The sequence below is a fragment of the Leptonychotes weddellii genome, chromosome 3 (assembly GCF_054177405.1).
Source record: "Leptonychotes weddellii isolate Sample4059 chromosome 3, ASM5417740v2, whole genome shotgun sequence".
NCBI classification, from domain to species: Eukaryota; Metazoa; Chordata; class Mammalia; order Carnivora; family Phocidae; genus Leptonychotes; species Leptonychotes weddellii.
Window position 1 is genome coordinate 76,347,105 of NC_138371.1, and position 6,650 is coordinate 76,353,754.

Below are 6,650 nucleotides of genomic sequence, written 5' to 3' on the forward strand. Positions count from 1 at the left end.
CATTGTAAATATTCAGAGAATAAAACTTGTATTGTAGAAATGACTTAAGAGTTGGGGTAATGATTTTGGAAGTCAGTATTTATTAGGATATTTATCATGCATAAAGGGATATAGTACCAATGCTATTTTTTTTCCACAGTATAATTTGTGTTGTTTAATTTGGACAAGTTGAAATTAACACAATTTCAACTACAACACTTATGTTTTAGGTCATCGAGACATGGAGTCTCAACATTAACTTTAATTGGAAATTAACTTTTAAATCTAAACAGGCCAAGTGAAATTAAATATGAAATCTCTAAGTATTGCTGCTTCTTGATACTGAAATTGCATGCATTTTCTATTTTAAAAAGGTAAATATTTCAGTGGTAATTTCTTCATTTTATATTTGTTACAATTTCATCATCCATAAGACTATTGGTAAGTCAACCGATTTCCCACTGATTTGGGCAAATATAGATTCAAGAGTTGCTCCATTATTATCTTTCTGTCTGTTCATCCTATTGGTGGATAAAAAAAATTATTAACATTTTGCTTGTTGAATACAAATGTTGAATTCAGAATTGTTAACATTCTGAGACACTGAAATAAGAAATATTAAATACATATCAGTGGGTTCCAATAAACTTGTCTTAAGAAATGCAATAGGGGCACCTGGGTGGCTCAGTCGGTTAAGCGGCTGCCTTCGGCTTGGGTCATGATCCCAGGATCCTGGGATTGAGCCCCGCATCGGGCTCCCTGTTCAGCGGGGAGCCTGCTTCTCCCTCTCCCTCTGCCTGCCTCTCTGCGTACTTGTTCTCTCTATCTCTCTGTCAAATAAATAAATAAAATCTTTAAAAAAAAAAGAAATGCAATAAAAATGTAGCATTGAAAAAGAATATTTAATCTCTTTAACATGAGGATTCCTGGCATATAGTCACACAGGCTGTTTATTACATTCTCAACAATTTCCTCTCACAAGACTATTTTTTCCATCAATATGACCAATATTTCCATTTTTATGTTCTGTTTTCCTCATTGATCTTTGTTTTCTCTATGAGAAATAATTTTGATATCTGTTTTCATTACCTCCTGTCAAATTTAAGACCACGTCTTTCCAATGTGAGATAATCAGATAGGTTAAAAATCAATTTGTCAATTCTGTGTGTAGCCAGTCAAAATGGCTGTCTTAGTAAGTCAGGTTTGGCCTTAAACGTTAGCAGAGGAGGTGGAATCAGAAGTAAGAAAAGGATGCCAGCTTTTGACAGATAAGTGGATGGGAGGTTCTTTGAAAACTTTGTGATAATTAACCAATTAAAGGTTCAACTATAAATGATTTGAGACAATTACTTTTTTATTTTTAAAGGTGATATCCTTGGTAAGGAGTTTTTATGCCGTTTAGACTTTATTTTGAATGAATACATAACAATTTTCTTTTTTTAGTCTTCACTAAGATTAACTTCTTCTGTATAATTGGGAATTGATAAAATGTGAGGAATCAATCTGGAGTTAGGTGTTCTGGGTCAGGAATACTACCTCAGTGCCTGGAATCCTGGACAAGAAGTTTGGATAGTACAGATCCAGCATCAGCATTCTAGCAGATCCCCAGAAGGGAGGGAAACCAGGAGGCAGGTGGGGAGATGAATAAGAGGCTAAAGCGCCAAAAGATAACCATATACCATAAGGCTTGGCACACAGTAGATGCCTAATGAATGTTTACTAAATGAATATGAAAGCTTGCTTACAGGTTTAATAGACACAGACTAAAAAGGAAAAATGAGGGAAGAAATTCTGTTTAATCCAGTTAGAATGGCTGAAATTAACAAGACAGGAAACAACAAATGTTGGCAAGGATGTGCAGAAAGGGGAACCCTCTTACGCTGTTGGTGGGAATGCAAGCTGGTACAGCCACTCTGGAAAACAGTATGGGGGTTCCTCAGGAAGTTAAAAATAGAACTACCCTACAATTGCACTAATAGGTATTTACCCCAAAGATACAGATGTAGTGAAAAGAAGGGGCACCTGCACCCCAGTGTTCATAGCAGCAATGTCCACAATAGCCAAATTGTGAAAGGAGCCGAGATGCCCTTCAATAGACCAATGGATAAAGAAGATGTGGTTCATATATACAATGGAATATTACTCAGCCATCTGAAAGGATGAATACCTACCATTTACATCGACATGGATGGAACAGGAAGATATTATGCTAAGTGAAATAAGTCAATCAGAGAAAGACGATTATCATATTTTTTTCACTCATATGTGCAATATAAGAAATAGCACAGAGGATCATAGGGGAAGGGAAGAAAAACCAATGGGAAGAAAATAGAGTGGGAACCAAACCATGATAGACTCGTAACTCTGGGAAACAAACTGAGGGTTGTGTAACGGGAGGTGGGGGGGGATGGGCCTACTGGGTGATGGGCATTAAGGAGGGCACATGATGTGATGAGCACTGGAAGTTATACACAACTAATGAATCATTGAACACTACATCAAAAATTAACAGTGTACTATATGTTGGCTAATTGAATTTAAATTAAAAAAAAAATTCTGTTTATCTGAAGGTAGATATGGGGATAGCAAAAAAAGAAAAGAAAGATGTGAAGCAGTGGGGAAAGCATGGCAAAACCAGTCTGAACTCACCTTCTACCAGAAGTCCTTTGCAGGATCCATATCTCTGCTGAAGCAAATACTTGGCTGCCTTTCTTCACTCTCTTTTATCCTTCATTTGGTAAGAAAGTCCTACTCATTGAATTTGAAGTTATTGATCTATTCTCACCGAGACCTTACTCCTTAAGGACCTCATCCTAACTGTCGGATCAGTAAGATGAACAGAGCCAAACAACATATGTTTGTGATCTTACTTTATTTCATTACAAGGCATATAGATAACAAAGATGGAGTAGGAAAAGCTAGCTTAGGACACAGAACACTTACTCATATAGACTTAGCTAAAAAGCTCAGGGAAATGCATTTATTTTTTTTTATACTTATTTGCCTTCTAGCATTTAGCATTCAGAACAGTGTTTATGAGTAACCTCCTGACCTGAATCAAGTAGAAAATGTAGATGGGAAAATTTAGGAAATTATACCATTTCTTACATAATTGCTCAACTTAGGAACAGATAAGAGATCAGATTTATCCATATGTTTGGTCTACTTTGCTGAAATTCACAGACTATTTGCCTGGCTTTATATTCACTTTCTCCATGTAAACAGATTTGTAGGCCTCTTCAGTAGAAGGAACTTTTTCTTGAATTAACCAAATTATGACCTCTGAAATTCCCTTAGTAGGATTTTAAGAACTTCCTGATCTTTGATTTTTCCATTCAGGCTATTGCTTTCAAAATCTTCTCTTTTCAAACACCATTTAAGCTAATGTTATTTAATCATAAAAAAAGGTAAATAGTAGATTATAATAATTAGGCAAAAAAAATACAAATCCTCAGGTAAACTTTCATATTTTACTTGAAAAAACAAATATGAGGGGTGCCTGGGTGGCTCAGTCGGTTAAGTGGCTACCTTTGGCTGGGGTCATGATCTCAGGGTCCTGGGATTGAGCCCCACATGAGGTTCCCTGCTCAGTGGGGAGCCTGCTTCTCCCTCTCCTCCCTGCTTCTCCCTCTTCTCCCAGCTTGTGCTCTCTTGCTATCTCTCTCTCTCAAATAAATAAATAAAATCTTTATTTATTTATTTATATTTTAAATAAGATTTTATTAAATTATTTGAGAGTGAGAGAGCACAAGCGGTGGGGGGGAGAGCAGGAGAGGGAGAAGCAGGATCATGACCTGAGCCCAAGGCAGATGTTTAACCAACTGAGCCACCCAGACGTCCTTAAATAAAATCTTAAAAAAAAAAATGAGAAGACAAGAAAAGACAAATATGATCCCCAAGAGTTCACGACCCTTTTTACATTGAGATAAGGCAATCCCTTGACCGTGTGTTTTGTCTCCCTGCTGTTGTGATATGGAGGGAGGTCACAAAGGGTTCCAGAATTCTGATGGAATATCCCCTCAATTCTCCTAACATGGAAGCAAAGATACTTCAAAGTGTGGGCCTGGGTCTTCTGCTGCCGTTTGCACATTTTTATTTCCTATCTAGATGAGAGCTCATTAGGTTGTAGGAAGTGCTTTAACTTGGACCCTGAGAACCTTGCTCTGATCCTAAAACAAAATAGCCAAATTCCTTTAATCAATTTTTTAGCTTTCTGAGCATTTACTATAAGATAAAGGCTGTTCAATGGAAGGCTTATCAGGTCCCGTAAATATCTAATATACTAATATACACTATCATGTGATTTCATTTTTCTTTACATATGGAAACATAGCTAAAGTTCCATGATTAGTACTTCTTGAACTAAAGCATTCAAGAATGCATCTGTTGATATAACTGTCCACATAGGTAATATAACTTATCCTTGAAAACACTGTATAGGTCTCCAGACCATGAAGACACTACTTTACGGACATCATCCCAGTATGTATGCTTTGAACAGATCATTGTGAATAATCAGTTCTCAAAAACCTAGTCACACTGTTATATTCCTAAGGAGGTTTGATGATTCTGACACATCTAGTGGTTTAAATCCTCAAATATATTAACAATATGTATATGTATATATAAAAATGATTTGTGATTCCTGGATAAGTAAATCAAGTAATTGTAATCTTTTAGCATTGGGAACATTTTGATCATCTCACACTGTAACAGGGACTGAAGAGCTGAAATTAAGCATCATAAAATACAGAATAAAATTATAAAGACCATCTTGTAATACAAAATTCATGGAAACAAAACTCTAATTTCCTGATGGATATATTATATTAATGTAATGGATACCTCAGTGTAGTTAAATTGCATTAAATGGTTATTAATGCTTGAATAAACTTCAAGGAAGTGGGTACTGGTTGAAATGGGATAATATTTTGTTCTGCTAAATTATACGTTAATTGGTATTTCCTCTCTTGTAAAAGGACCTAAAGGGTTTAATAAAATATGTGGTAGAAACATTATTTTTTTTCTTGAGATATTAAGTCAAGAGTTTAACTGGAAGTGTTTCAAACCTTTCCCAGAAAATTCTTCAGTATTTGTGATGACATGGGTTTCAGGGACTCCCAAAAGTAAATAATTAAAGCTTTTAGTCATCCAAATAATGATAGACTGCGTCATGGGAAAAAATGTTACAAATTGTACAGTTGAGATTTGTTTTCTTACTGCATGTTCCACAAAAGGGAGGGAGGGAGGAAGGGAGGAAGGGAAAGAGGAAAAGAGAGAGAGACTGATTCCATAGGCGAGGACAACCCATCTTTGTTATTCTCAAGTTACTTCAAAAGCTGCATTTGATAATACAAGGAATAAGACCTTGCAGTTCATTTTCATTTTATCAGATTATGAAAAGTACTGGAAACCTCAAGTTTTACCTGAGGGATGTGGTGCTTCTGCTATGCATGAGGAAAACAGCTGCAAGCAAGTACTTGAATCTGGCCAGGCTAGAGTCTTGTTTTGAGTTTCAGTTTTTTGAGTAAACTCCGTGATAAAAGTAGGTCCATGCCCCCGGATGCTTATCAAGGACAGAGGACTTAAAGATTGTATAGTTTTCAGGACTCAGAACAAGTGGAACTGGCACAGGGGGCATGTCAGGAAAATTCAGTTTAGGAACTTAGAAAGCATACATAGATTTATAGTCCAGAGTTAGTGCAGTGACTTCTATTTAAACATTATTTAGAAGTTTTGGTGTGCAGTTCTTGTCTTGTGGGAGGCACATCTCATTTTCTTGAGGGTCAACAGTCATACAATGTTACTCAAGTGTCATACAAAAAAGGAAACACTGGCCACTCAATCTAAAATAATAGACAATGTGGTCCCGTCACAGGGACTACATCACCAGGATGAAATATTTGTAGCACTGTAAAAGCTAAACCCAGGGGGCTGGCAATTCCAAGTAACTAAGACCAACAGGAAGTGACCCTCAACTCCGTGGTGACACTCTGCTTTCGAATTGAAACATACTTATCAACAGGGAAGTTAAGAAAAGAGAAACTACAGAAAAGAAGTGAAGAGTCATTAATCAAGGCACCAAAGGGGGAAAATGGTATGTGCACTTCAGAATAAACAGGAACATTGTAAGGTCAGTGTAAATTCATGGCCATTTAAATCTATCACTGGAAGCTGTGTGTACCCCCCAGGCCCTTTAGGGCTGCCCTTTAGGGCAACATATATATTCTCCATTCGTTTGTTCATCTAGAATAATACTGGGGCAAAATAAAAGGATAAAACTTCAACTAAACCCATGCAATTGAGATACATATATACAATCGCATAGGGTAAACGAGTAAAATAAGGCATCTTCGACTTTTAACGTATTTGTCACTGACACAAGATACATTCACGGTTCAGGATTTCAGACTTTGTACTGGATTCTATCTTTTTCCAGCTTCCTCTTTCTGACATAATTCTCTTTGGAGGCTACTGCATTTGTTATTTTTAAAGACACGCTTTATCGAGACATGACAGAATCCTACTTTTCCAGTGATTTAAACCTGGGAAGTACCTGGCTTCCAATAATGCTAGTTGTTTGTCATCTAGTTTACACAGATGGAAACGACTGTTGTTTCTGTTGTGCGTGGATGGTTCAAACTGAAAATCCTGCATCATTTTGTCTTCTC